The following is a 14,706-nucleotide window of genomic DNA, read 5'->3' on the forward strand; positions in this document are numbered from 1 at the left end:
CGCCAGTCCTGGCTGCAACCCGGGAGCTGAGCTTCCTTCTCCAATCCACTTTGCTTTTGAGTTTCTGCTAAAATCTGGAGATCGGATCCACCCGAGGAAACGCTGAGCTCCTCGGCCGAGCATGCGCCTTGGCGGCGCTCTCCCCGCCGGCTGCAGGGGGGGTATGGGGGGGGCTCGCGCGCCTGCGCATCCGGCCCCAGGGACCCCAGGTTTCTACGGGATTCCCGACCTGCGGCAGAGCCTCACCCGAGCTAGTCCTGCGGCGGCTGGGCTTTCGAGCGCGGTCCGCCAGGGATCTAGCAGCGCGGACGCTGAGAAAGGCGAGAGCCGCACGCAACCTCGTCGCCTCCTGTATTAAATATTTTTAAAAATTTTTTTTAAAAAACTGTTGAGTTTTATCATTTTCGTAAAGTGACGGTGCGCAGCGCTATAACTGTAAGTGAAAATGCGGTCTCCGTTGCATGTCTGCATGTGCAGCCCCACAGTTGGCGGGGAGACGCGTGGCTGTGGCCGCAGACTTAGGTCTGCAAACGTCTGCATGAGCGGGGACGATGCCTCGCCGGTGCTCGCGACGTGGATGTGCATGGCCCACGAGAGACCTGGAGTAGCGGGTGGGGGCACGGGTGTGTGTCTGTGGCGCGTTTGGGGGTTGTCTTAAGCTATGTTTAAAATACGCAGAACTAGGCGCTGTTCTAGGTGAGGTCTATATATAGGCGGATTGCGAGGCAGGTTTGAGTACATGATTGACCGATCGTGAAGTTTTCTGGCTGCAGTGAACTAAGCTGTGCCGGGCCAGTGCACCATTTTGCCCCGGGAGGAGGTGCCAAGGTGTGCGCAGGGGAAACCGAGCGCGCAGCGCTGAGGTTGACCCAGGGGCGACCGCTTAGCAGAATGGCATTGTTTAAAATCCAAGGAGTAAGACCCAAAATAAGTACATTTCTTAGTATAAAAAAGAGTAATCTTTCGTTTTTTATTTTTCGTGAATAAATGGGCAAAAATGAATAAATGGGTGAATGGGCAAAAAAGAAAAAGGAAAGCTGTTCTAGCACACCACGGATTGTGAGCAGAACCTGAGTCAGCCCCTGAATGGGGACTGTCAGACTCAAACTAGGCTTGGCTTCCACCTTCCGGCAGGCAGGGCTCAAATGCCAGCCCAGACGTGTTACCTTGGACGGGCTTCTTTAAAGGAGAAAAGGTCATTTTGCGTTGTGAGTTAAAATGGATTGTTGCTTGTGCAGAAAGTGGAAGAAGGGTCTTTACAAGGTCAAACCCCTTGTGGGAATAGATTGCGGAAGCCCCTCTGGCGTGAAGATGTCCGGGGGAGGCTGGGGTTGGTGCTCTCCACGGAGGAGGAGCCGGTCCAGCACAGCCTTGCCTGTATCCGAGTCCTGTGCAATGCCAGATTGGGAATCCATTTTTCTAGAGTTGCCCTCCTGTGCATATTTTGGAGACTAAAATGAAATGAATATGCTGGTGGGTGTGGAAAACACAAAGTATTCACTGTGTGTCATTTCCTACTTCAAGACAAAGGATGCTAGAGAGATGTGTTTCTACATACGATTTTTTAAAAATTCAGAAAGGAATTTCAGGTTGACACTAATTCTGAATGAAACTCTTGTGAAGCACACTTTACCCCCTTACCTATGTAAACTGCCTGCGTGTGTGTGTGTGTGTGTGTGTGTGTGTAAGAGGTCCTACCTCACTGTGCACCTTGCTCATGAGTGTGCTCTCCTCAGGCTTGGATACTGAATAAGCCCAGAAAATGCTGCACTGAAGCAGGCTGGCAGAATGGCTGAGGGAGGCGGGCAGAAGAAGAGAGGGCAGTATGTGCTGGATTTCCACAGAAAAACTGACCTGATCTCTATGGGAAATAGATTTCCCTCAAGTAGGTGGGATCACGACATGCTTCTTGGGCTCTTTAATCAGTCCAGCTACTTCCAACCCCCAAAAGAAATTTATAATTTATTTAAATGTATAAAATTGAAATTAAAAATTCAAGGCTAGCCTCTTCTTAGAGACCCAACAAATACATCCTGCTGCCTTCTGCCCTTCCTTCCTGACCATTGAGCCGTACTCCTGTCGTTGTGAGAGTTGGCATTCATTCAGTGAATGGTGCAGGTGTTTCTCTGCACTGATAGAATGATGGAGGAAACAGGAGGCTTGGGGTGTTAAAGCTCATAGGTATTTGGTCTCAGATTCCTTGGCTCGAATGTTGACAGGTACAGAAGGTGTCATCGCTGGAGACCTTGTAAAGCAACTGGTCCAAACCTCTTCTTTTGTAGACCAGGAAACTGAGGCTCAGGACTATGGGGTAAAGAAAAGTCAATTAGCTCCTAGGCTAGAGAATAAACACTTACAAGGCTGTCTAGAGAGACGTTCTCTTCCTGCATCTCTGCAGTCTTCAGTGTCCTCCGTGGCTCTGCTGCAGTCTTCAGATCAGTTCAGCTCCTCAGCTGAATTGATATCCTGTCCTGCAGGATATCTCCAGGGAGCCCTTTTACACCTTTTTCTCCTTTTTACTTCTTTTTTCCTTTTAAGGTCTCTACATTGCTTTCTGCTGCCACTGGCCTCTAATCCACCACATCATTGGATTTTAGTCTGTCTTTCTGGCCTCCTTTGCATCTCAATTTGTCTGGGGTCTTAGGGTTTGGGGGAGCTCCAGCAAACCATCAGGCATCAGCAGTCTTCTGTGAGAACTGCGCAGGGCCCCTACATCGGTCCCTGCTCTCCTCCCCAGAAACATCAGGGAACCCAGCCTTCACAAACAGCACAGGTGCACCCCACCCCTCTGCCCACCCAGATCCGGAAAACCGCATGCAGGGATGAGGACCTACTGGAGTGAGGAGACTGCAGTGCAAACACACTCTGCTAGCTCTCCGGGCTCCTAAAAGGCAGAACCCAAATCCAGGATGCCTGGCCTTCGTGGAAATTCTCCAGATGAGCCACCTGCAGAGAAGTGGGGAGGGGCAGGAGGGCACAGGAAACTTGTTGATAGGTCTAGCCTGAAGTGAGCGGCCTGCAGCCTTGTGAACCCTTGAGAGCTGTGAACACACATGCCCACCTTTTCTGCAGACAGCAGTCACTTTCCTCTCAAGCAGCACTTTTCACTGACTAGCTCACCCGGCGCTACACACCTGGGCAGTATGGCCTGCCTAATTTTCTTCCTCCTTTTTTCTCCCTCTCATTTTCTCTCCCTTGCCTGCTCCATTTTCCTCTCAGTTTTTCCCTCTCTTCCATTAAAAATTTCCTGAGTGCCTACCAATAAAGTTCTATGCCTTTAAAGATAATCTGGGTACTCCTGTTCCTTCTCCAAAAAAAAAGTAATCTCCCAGTCCCTGGTAAACATAGCCACTACCATCACCAATGTCCTCTTATGTGGAGATGTCAGACCTCAGCAAGGGCTGAGACGGGCCAAGCTGAGTCTCCTCATCCAGTAGAGGAGCTAACAGTCTCGGAAGCTGTGGGGCGGAGGAGCAGATGATGAACCAGTCTCACCCTGTTCACCAAATGACAACGTAAATTTCTCTCTTCTTGGAAAATCTTTACCAAATGGGGGTGCATTCTGCCTTAGATTCTATTGCTAGAAACGTATTGGTTCAGTATGTGTTATCTGGTCTTGCTACCCCATTCCAGGTTATTCTGAACACCAGGTAGCCTGTGTGCAGACCCAGAGTCTTTGAATGGCTAAGTCCCTTACTTTGATTTTCTGTGCCTGAATCACATTCTGTAACTGAATAACAGGACCAGGAATGTTGTCCTGAGCAACTCCGGCTTTTTAATTCAGGTTGCCGATAGGTATGGATTCTTAGGATTGTGGAGGAACTCCCTGAGGAGTTTCCTAGGATGATGAACATCAATACCAAACATGTGTATCCTAATTGATAAGACATAAATATCTTAATGTCCTTTTAAAAGTGTTTTTCTTTCTGAGTAATTTTTAAGCTCCTTAAATTAGTGATTATCTAGAAATATAGGAAGGTTGTTTTTACAAATGCAATCTCGTTCAGCTAATGGTTGAGTGGCTGAAACCAACACTATCCATCTCAGTTACAAAGAGTGTGTATAAACATCAACTTTCCTAAAGTAGCAAATGATGTAGAGATAAATTAGTGAATGACTACTATTTCTATCCCCAGTGGTTAATCCACATAGCAGAGCAGATGTGTTAGATAAGGGACCATACAAGTCACCAAATCCATCCCTCCAACACATTAAAAATATATATAGTATTTAAGGAAAGTTTTTATTTACCCTGAAGACATAGCTATAGCAAGACATCATCATCTACAAGGGAAAACATTTAAATGACCTTTTTCACATTTCCACAATATCTGTACAATGCATATCCTTTATAGCAGAAACTAAATATTTGTCTATTAAATATCTATTCTAGTTGTATGTACCTTGTTAATTATATTTAAGAATTAAATCCTTTCTACTAACACTGATCAACATTAACATTGCTTTAAGTATGATATTAAAGTAAAAGCTAGACTATAGATTATCTTATAATTGATTTTTAGTAGAGATACAAAAGCATTCTTTTAATGTCTTTGAGAGTAGAATGCCTTTTACTATTTTCTTTTTTTTTTTGGTACCGGGAATCGAATGCAGGTCCTCACACATGCCAGGCAGGCGCTCTGCCTCGGAGCTTCATTCCCATCTCTAGAATGCCTTTTAATTCACTGATGAGTATCCTGCCTTTATTTCAATAAGTAAAAAGGTAAATAATTTCTATCTGTTTATAAGAATTGATACTGATAAGTCAAGGAGAAAATAGTAACCTAGACCATGGCAAGTACTTGCTGCACTCTTTTAGATCATGGTGTCTTGAGTAATGGAATTATTTCAGTTATTTTAAAATGCTCACACTATGAAGGGACCACAACACTGCCTCCCTTGTTTACAGTTCATTTTTTAAAGGTGACTTTGATCTCTTAAGTGAATCAGAGTAGTTTGAGTTGCTCCTAGCTTAATTCATTGAGAACTTTACTGAGAGAAGGACTTGGGGTGCTTTCGGAACTGCTTAATGAATGAAACAGAATTGGAATAGCAAATTAGTGAGGAATTCTCAAGGATGTTTGACACTTTAATGGTAAAGTACCTCTGAATGAATATATTAAAGAGGTGTTCCATAGCCTTATCAGCTAACTTAACGCACAGAGTTTCATGATTGCCATGATTCTTAAAGAGCTTTTCTGTGGGTTTCTCCACCACCTTGCTTCGGGGGTGTCCTATCCGTAGATGACCTGCTGTGAAAAGCCAACTGTTCACTTTTGTTAAAAGTAGTGCATGGTATTTTTAATAACTTGGATTATTTCCAGCTGAGTATTCTACTCCCTTTTGTTCTAAATTACAATTAAGACTTGGAGTACTCTCATTCACCAAATGGCCTTCAATCTCAGTGCAGCTAGTACAGTAATTGCTGAACTTTTTATAGAAAGCAGGGCTCTTTTAATTAAAAATATTTCATTGTGCAGTATTGCTCATAAAAAGCAAAGTGTTAACAAATCTGTTAAATTTACTTGCAGTTATTGTAGAGCTATACAACAAATCCTATTTTTTCAATTCTTGTTCATATAAAAAATTTTCTGAAATGGAAATCTGTCACTTTAAATATGTTTCCTTTTTCTTTGGTGTTTGTTTAGTATCTCTTAGGCTCTGAAAGACTGTGAACTTTTGAAGAGCTGTGCATAAGTAGATTTTGTTGTTGCAAATCACTAACCTTAAGTGTGCTTTGAAGGGTAGGTAATTTTTTTCTAACGTGAATAACTAGACCCTGGTATTTCTGTGTTTTGTATTTTACAATGTTTTTTGTATTTGTTTATTCGAACTGTGATGTTACATGATTCTCTATATTTTTCATTGTATTCATTTTTGACTCACATGCTTATTTCTGACTTTGTTGTCATCTGGGAATTGAACCCAGGGGTGCTCTACCACTGAACAACATCCCCAGCCCTTTTTTTTTTTCTTTTGAGACTGTGTCTTGCTAAGTTGCCCAGATGGGACTTGAACTTGTGGTCCTCCTGCCTGGGGCTTCCTAAGTCTGGGTCCAGGCGTGTGCCACTGCACCTGTTTCTTGAAGTTCATCCCTAAATTATGGGTAAAATGTACCATTGAAGACTACTAAACATTAGCAACTCAGTTAAAATGCTTATTGATGCAGTATTTTGCTTTTAAAGTACCAAAGTGCTGTGCAAGTCTGACTTTCAATTAGCAATTTCTGTTTGATGGAGTCCTTGGCATTTGATTTTATGAATTAAGGGAAAACTATCAATTTTGTTTATACCAGACATCCAATTGTTTCTATAAGTTTTACATAAAATATTTGGTATTTGCTTCTTGCTCATAAGGGAAGTTTCATGAAAAAAAAGTGAAATTAATCTTCATACTAAATTGTTAGTTTTTCTGTAATTGATTATAAAGATATTCTTTCCTCAGAGTGAGGTAAAAGTCATCCATTTAATCTTCCATCATTTTTAGTTTGTGAATAGGAAAACTGTTCATTTCATTTCATATTTCATTTGGCTGAAAGAAAATTATGAGAGAAAATAAAAGGATAAAGAAGAATTTTCAAGCTCAGTTTTAGTTATGTAAAATTGCCCAGGTCAGCAGTTTAATAATTCTGTGGTCTTGAATTAGTTGTTTAATCCTCAGCATTAGTTTTTACAGTAATTTACAACCAGGATGAGCAGAAAATAGCTATATATATATATATTCTTATCATTATCATTCTTTTCATCAGGAACAAATACCTCATAAACCACTCTGCTCACTGAGGGGAAGTTCCAGCCATAATGGAACTTATGAATAAGGAATTAAGCTTTAAAAACCAGCAGACATTTAACAGTTCTTCACCCACCTGATGAAGTAAATATTTACTGAATAAATGTACCAAGGACCTGTAACCACTATAGGACATAAAATAAGCTACTGTCCCAACCCTCAAGGAATTTTATGCCTAATGGGAAGCACAGGTTGAAGTAATTCAGGAAGTGAAATAAAAAGTAGAACAGCTCCGAAGAAGAAAAAATTGGAGGAAGAAGGAAGTACCTGCAATGAGACCTTGAGCTACTTCCATCCTTCCTTCTTTAAATGCGCACTCTTTCCATTCTACCTTTACTTTATTGTCATCACCCGGTCAAGTAATGCTTCCATGTAACAGACCACAGAACTGGAAGACCATCTTTTTTTCCTTGTTGAATGCGTTCTGAGGCTATGTGCAGACACTGGTCAGTGTGGCTAATGAACGTAACTCTTGTCACTATGTTTTTAATACCAAATACGTGGCAGAAAGGAAGGCTACACAGGTTGCAGAGAATGTTGAAGCTAGCATTTACTTATGGGGATCTTCTTGTGCAGAGATGTGTGCTGGGCACCCTGGCCAAGAGCAGAGAATGATGTCCAAAGCAAGGGAGGTGGAGAAATGCTGGGTGATACACAGATCTGTGATCCATGAACAATATGTTAAGTGGACTGTAAGGTTGTTTGCTACATTTTGAAGCAAAATATTGAAGAGTAATAAGTTTAGTATTTAAAAAAAAACCCAGTATGTAGGAGATACCACTAAGAAGAGGTCTACTGAAGCTCTTGTTGAGTGTCCTGGCACATGCCTGTAATCCCAGCACTTAGGATGCTGAGGCAGGAGGATCACTGTGAGTTCAAGGCCAGTCTGGGCTACATAGCAAGACTCTGTCCCAAAAAGAAAGATAGCAAGCAAGGAAGGAAGGAAGGAAGGAAGGAAGAAAGGGAGGGAGGGAGGGAGAGAAAATTGATTGTAATTCTAAATAAAATGCCTAGTTGAAATGAGGGAGGGAGTTAAATTTTAAATTTTGTTTCTTTAAAGATATATTTCCAAAATTCTGATAGTATTTTCCCTCAAAGAGTTTTATGGAAACCTGGGGGAAGATGCTCACTATAACGCATTCTTAAATATGGCAGTGCACATTATCATGTTAGCAAGTCTGAGTACTGCTGTGAGGCCTGACCACTGTATCTGTTTAGCTTTGCTTCTTTATATTTACAAACTTGTTTACACTGGGAACTTCTGTCTAAGCATACTTATTAACATTGCATTGTATCTCTGAAGAACTCAGTTGGGAAAATTGCTTTAAAAAGACAAAACTGAGTGATACAATGGAAAGGACTCTCTAAGTATGCATTCTGGGCACCACAGCTGTGCCCTAGACATCATAGTGTAGTCTTGGAGAAGCGACCTCACTTCTCACATGCCGGCACATGTGTAAGTGTGATACTGTCTTGCTTGACTAGGTAGGAGTTATTGTGAGACCCAAACAGCAGTGAACACACTGCCCATCTGCCACCGTGTGCAGCTTTAGAATTTTAGTTTACCTTGATTTTTAAAAAAAGGTCATTCAAGAATCAAAATGGTGATCTTATGCAAATTGTTACATGGAGGTTCTATCGCTAAAACAATTTGCCTGTTGTCTGCTACTCCATCGCAGGCCATGGGACAGGGTGAGGAGTCTGTGACTGTAACCAGGTCTTCCCAGTCAAATTGAAAATTTATTTTAAAGCAAAATAATCTGGAGATAAAAATCATAAATTATTGTAGGTTTGAGCCCTGTTTTGTTGTCTGTATTTACTTCAGAATTTCTCATGTGGTGTAGGACTTGAGCCCATGGCCGTTTCTCAGGGGAGCAAACTTGACCCCATTCCCAGAGACCCCCCATGGCAGAAAAACAGCCACAGTCCTGCCTATGTGTTTATTCTATCAGGGAAGCTTTGGAAATAAGATAGCTATCCTGCCAGGGTTAGGAGTGGCCTAGGAAGGTAACTAGGCCTTCCACTCTCTGGAATCGGCATGTATATATCTATCGCAAAACTACCAGGAGACACAACAGCCCCATGTGTGCATGCGTCCACTGGCGCCATTTTGGTCAGGCTGTGAGTCTGCTCTGGCAGGTAGCAGGGTTTCTGCAGGATCCACAGATCATCCAAGTCATGACCTTTTCTGGGAATACTTCCCTGGTCAGCCTCTTTGTCCTCTTGTCACTTCTAGATGTGTGTCAGAAATCATTGTTTACACACCAGCTTGCCTACAAAATGGGAATTCTTTGAGGGAAGGGACCATGGCTGACGAATACCTGGCTCCTTTAGAGAGGTGAGCAGCTTGTAACCAGCACAAGAGGTGGAGCAGTTTGTAAATTCCCATCCATCGATGGTGTGTCAGTCCCCAGATGTCACAGAAGGAGGAGAAGCTGGGCGGCTGCGACTTCCAGGCCTGATTGCCAGGGTCAGGCCCTGCGTGGTAGGACGTGGCCTGTGTCCTGGGCAGCCTTCCCTGGCCTTGCAGAGAAAGAGCTGAGCAAGCGGAAGAGGAACAGGCGGTGAGCAGGGCAGACCACAGTCTCCTCCAAGGCTGTATGGAAGCCCTAGCTCAACAGAGCTGAGAAAGGAGAAACTGCATGGGATGCATAGCAGAAGTTTATATTTAAATTAGACTGAACTTTTCTTTTCTGTTTTTGATAACATTGGCTAGGGGTTTATCAATTTTATTTAATTCATTCATTTTATTCAGTTAATTCTTTGTATTGTTTTGTTAGTCTCCATTGCATTAATTTCTGCTCTGATCTTTATAATTTCCTCCCTGCTATGGGCTTTTGGCTTGACTTGCTCTTCTTTTTGTAGAAGCTTGAGGTGCAACATAAGGTTGTTAAACATGGTATTGTCTCCCCAGTGTAAGAAACTGAAAGAGTAAATAAAATCCAAAAGGTACTATAGATATTGTGAAAGGGAAAGAAGCTGCTCAAAAGGAAAAGCAATTGGGATGAGGGAAAGGAGAAAAAAAAGAAGAGGAAATATATATATATCTATATATATATATCTATATATATATATGATAGCTAAGATAATTGTACTATTAGTTTCTGTTAGTTTATTGAGAAGACCAGTTAATGCTTAATTTTTTGATCAATTTTGCATGCCTATAACTGGTAATCTGAACAACTACTTTGAAGATAACAATATACAATATAACAACCATTGTTGATTTCCTATCATCTTGTTTTGAAACTGTGTATCATTTTTAATGGTTTTTTATTCTTTAAAATAAATAAATAAATAGACTGAACTTTATAACATCTAGAACAACCATTTCTTTAATACCTAAAAGGGATTTGAGAAAAATATCGATCAGCCCAAGACATCACGTAGGGATGGGAAAGGGAGGCATAATAGAGCATATTTGAGGCAGTTTCAAGAGAGTGAATTATGTGGCCAACCCAAGTGATAAAATAGGTTTTTAGGGAGCAATGCAAAATCACATAAGAGGCGTTATTTACACATACTAATTCCTCACACAGCTGTGCAGGATAAATGTTCCCAAAGCAGGCTTGATCCTATAACCAAGTGACCCAGGGGTCACATGGCTACTCAGTGATGAAGTCTCATTCAGACCCAGGGCCTTCCCCTCTATCAACCCATCTAGATCCCCAGGCCTTTATAATATTTTCATTGTGTGGAAAACATACATCCTTGGAGAGAATAATGTGAATCTCCATGAACTCACCATCAGTTTTAATCATTAGCAGAACACTTTGTCTAATTTCTCTACCGTCATCTCACCTATGTTTAAGAATGTATCTGTAAGGATACTTTAAAACATATCCATAAAACTATCAGTATAGCAAAAAAAGCATCTGATATCATTCAATGTCCAGTCAGCATTAAATCTCATAAGTATTTTTATAGTTTGTTTGAATCAGGATTCAGGTAAAGTCTCCAAGTCAGGACTGCATCTCACTGGAGAGAAGTATCCTGAGGATAAAGGAAGGGTGGCTTCACAGGCAGGGTCAGCCATTCTGAACAAGTTGTCTACACTCTAGAAAATGAAAATTATACCCTGAGATTAATTACATGGATTAACATAATGTATTTGAAAGTGTGTAGAACACTCTCTGGCATATACAAAGTCTTTAATGAATGTTCTTTTCCAGGGGTGGGGGGGGGAGGGGAGGAAGAAAAAGAAAAAGAGAAAAAAATTAGAATAATAGGCCAAGAAGCTTGAGGAAATTTCTTGGAGTTCTTTGGCTGCTGATCCCTTGAGAACATTCCCATTTCGTTTCTGGATGGAAATTTGACCACAGTTATGCCAAAATGGCTGATGACTAAGGGTTCTGAATCTTCCCCCCTGACATATTTGTAGCTCCTTATACAAAAAGAAAGGAAATCTGTGACTCTAAAACTATCCCAGATTAAAAAAAAAACAGTATTATAAAATATTTTTAATATTTATAAAATATTTCATGTCAACTAAAAGTAACAAAATATGACGTGCCATATTAGCAGAGGTCACTATTATGTTGTTGAGGTAACATAATTTGAAAATAAATAAACAAGAAACAATCAGTTTCAGATCTGAGTTTGATTTTTTTTTTTTTTTTTTTTCAGTACTGGGGATTGAACCCAGGACCTTCACAGTATGCTATATCCCCAGTTCTTTTTTTTTTTTGCTGTACTGGGCATAGAACTCACTCACGATAGAACTCACAACCTTGTGCTTGCCAGGCAGGCGCTTATGCCACTGAGTTATATCCCCAGCCCCTCCAGCTCTTTTAATTTTTACTTTTTTATTTTATTTAACACAGTCTCGGTAAGTTCTAAATTGCCCAGGCTGGGCTGGTACTTGGGATCCTCCTGCCTCAGCCTCCCAGAGTGCTGGGATTAGAGGTATGTGGCACCACACCCAGCTTGTGTTTGCTTATGTTTATATAAATTTAGGCAAGTCACTTCATTTATTTCTGAAACTTCAGTTTCGTGAGGTATAAAATAAAAGTTGTGAATAAGAAAATCTTGATAATCCAAAGATGAGACAGTGGCATGGAAGAATAGAAAGGAAACTGGACAGTATGTTAGAACCAGATTTTAATTCAGACTCTACCACTTAATGAGTGTGTGGCTGTAGATAAATAATTTCTCTGAGCCCTGGTCCTTACAGTTGTTAAAAGTAAATTATAACATCTCACAAAATTATTGTGAAGACTAAAAATAATATGTTTTATTATCTTAGGAGAACTGTGGCTTTTAATTGACACTCAGTAGTGGTTATTATCATTATTGGTTTTTAAGAAAAAGTAGTATTTGCTGTTACCAGAGAGGTTTTTATTTAAATCAAGAAGTAAAATAAGTGTATACTCAGGGAGGGTGTGGAGCTCAATAGGTGATGTTGTACCTCAGGCTCACCTACAAGCACTTGGAAATTACTGTTCACCCGACGTGGAAGTTGCATCGCACACCCGTGTGTAAAGACTCAGCGCAGCGATGGCGACGTGGTGCTTGCGTGCTCTCTACGCAGACTTACTGAGGAGACGCAGCGTGAGCAGCTTCTTGGTTATGTGCGACTGCGTGCTGCAGAGGCCCCTGCAGACGGCGGAAGGAGGCTCGCGTTCTGCGGCAGGTCTGCACCAGTGTGCACCTGCGAATGGACACTGGCGGGAGAGGCTTAGCAGGAGAACGGGCGCTGCCCACACGGCCTGCCAGCCGCTGGTCTGAGTGCGGGGGCGGGCGGCCGCCGCGAGTCAGTAAGAATAAAGGCATTTCTGCCTGGGCCCCCCAGCTGACCCCAGTCACTCATAACAGGGAGATTGTCCCATTCTGTGGTGATCCGGGACTAGATAGGAGACAGAAATCCGTTTTAATTACTGATTACTTTTTCTTTCAGAAGGCTTTTTTTTTTCCCAGTCTTACCATCTGTGGGAAGTAATGGACTGGCGAGGCTGCTGTTGGGCAGTGACTGTCCCAGCAGCGCCGGGGTGGCCTCGCGCAGGCTCCAGGGAGCTGCTCTGACAGCAGGGATCCGCTCTTGGCGATGCCTTTTTCTGAGTGAGAAGGGTAATACTTGCTCTGGGTAGAAAATGTGAAAAACAAACCAGAAAAAAATAGAAATTGCCTACAATCTAGCTGTGTTTTCCTGTTTTCAGTGTTGTTCCCTAATTGAAACTACTCATTTCTTTAAAGTTTGTCTTACTCTTTTTCTTCACATTATAGAAGACACATGACTCTTAGCATTAAAACTCTTCATAAATGTAATTTTAGACACTGAATTATAGTCCATGGAATGTATGTACAAGGTTTGCTTCACTTTCTCTTATTGTCATCCATTTTAACCTTTTAAATGTGACTGGAGGGAAGATCTTTTTGTGCGAAGCCCTGGCTTTTGCCTATTTCCAGCAGAGTAGTATCTTTGAACCTGGGTTTGGACTCGAGCATAGTCAGCCTGGGAATCAGAACGCTGAGTTCTGAGAATCAGAACTAGTTGGTGGATCTCAGTATCACGTAAATACCATCCCTTAGTTATTACAGACTGATCAGGCCCATAATCTCCCAAACAAGTGGATGACAAAGGTTTAAATAAATAGTCAAGGGGTATGATTTAGGGCTCCAGGAGGATTTAAGCCCTCTAACAGAATTCGCGGTTCTCTGGGGGCTAAGACAAAGATCTTCTCCGGGCTGCCCCTGTTTATGTAGTTCTCAAAACAAGGCTGGGGAATACTGAAGAAAGGCAGAACCCTCAAGGACTTCTCCAAGTAAGACATTATGTTAATTTAGAACTATGTTTTCTCCTGGAAGGTCTCCACCCAGGAGTGAGATATGCCTGCAGCTACAGTCTTACAAATTTAAATCCTGCTCAGAGCTGCTAAGTAAAGGTCTCCATCATCTCCATGCTGATTTTTTGGAGCAGGTGGTTGTATTTCTTTCAGAAGGTGTAGAAAGCCTTTCCCGATAAAACCTACCTGTAATTGCCTAAAAGGGCGTTACTTCTACCACTTTGTATTGGAGCAGGAATTTGGAAAGGCAAGGGCTAAGATAAAATCCTAGCATTCTGCCATATGCTGTTTTGACAGCATTTGCCTTTAGTGCGAGAAGTCATGACTTCCAACACGACCTTCGGTGTAATTGTTGTCATCGCCATTGTCATCTTGTAACAATATTTCCCGCCAGTCTGTGAATTCCTAGAAAGTAGACCTAGTGCTGCATTAATCTTTGAGTCTCTTGGAGATCTTTGGTTTTTTTTTTTTTTTTTTTTTTTCCAGTACCAGGAATTGAACTCAAGACCTTGCACTTGCCAGGCAGGTGCTGTGCCACTGAGCTAAATCCCCAGCCCCTCTTGGAGATCTTTATATCTAAAGCATCTTTAGGGAATGTGGTGCTGTACTTAAGATAAATTTACTTGTTTACATTTTAGCTTAAACAAATTTCTCACTTTTTTCTTAAAAGCTTAATTGAAAGAGCCAAATGGAAAGCTTGGAGGCAATAATGAATGATAAACTGCATCTGCTTGGACGTATGTCTCCTGTCAGTCCTAAGCCCTGCTTCGGGAATCCCAAGAACTCTTTACAGGACCTTTCCTTATTGAATAGTGAGCACCTTGTGCTTCAGCCATGTTCCAGGAACTAAGGTTAGCTCCAGAGATGCAAAGATTTTATGACCAACCTTCAGGAGCCTCATGGTCCAAAGGAGTAGCTAAATAAAGTACTAAAATGATAATATTTTGACCCAGCAGAATTTCTGCCGAGTTTTTCTCTTTTAAAACATGGCATCAAACAAAATATACTGCAAACACATCTATGGTTTTCTGTGGTTTCAGATCAATGACTTTAGCACCCCTAAGAAAAACTCCTAGACCTTGACTTTTGCTTCCATTTTAAGGCTAGTTTTAAAAGACCTTTATACCAAATGGAG

At 41.6% G+C, this 14,706-nt stretch overlaps 1 protein-coding gene across 1 annotated transcript in view; it reads left to right on the forward strand.

Annotated features, from left to right (window-relative positions):
- The first annotated feature begins 211 nt into the window (after positions 1–211).
- Vsnl1 (visinin-like 1) overlaps positions 212–14,706 on the forward strand; it is a 103,282-nt gene continuing 88,787 nt past the window's right edge. Inside the window, exon 1 of the mRNA XM_005400324.2 lies at positions 212–435. The gene's annotated coding sequence lies outside the window, so the exon portion shown is untranslated. The remainder of the gene's footprint in view (positions 436–14,706) is intronic.

The sequence above is a fragment of the Chinchilla lanigera genome, unplaced genomic scaffold, assembly GCF_000276665.1.
Source record: "Chinchilla lanigera isolate Chin_1 unplaced genomic scaffold, ChiLan1.0 scaffold00068, whole genome shotgun sequence".
NCBI classification, from domain to species: Eukaryota; Metazoa; Chordata; class Mammalia; order Rodentia; family Chinchillidae; genus Chinchilla; species Chinchilla lanigera.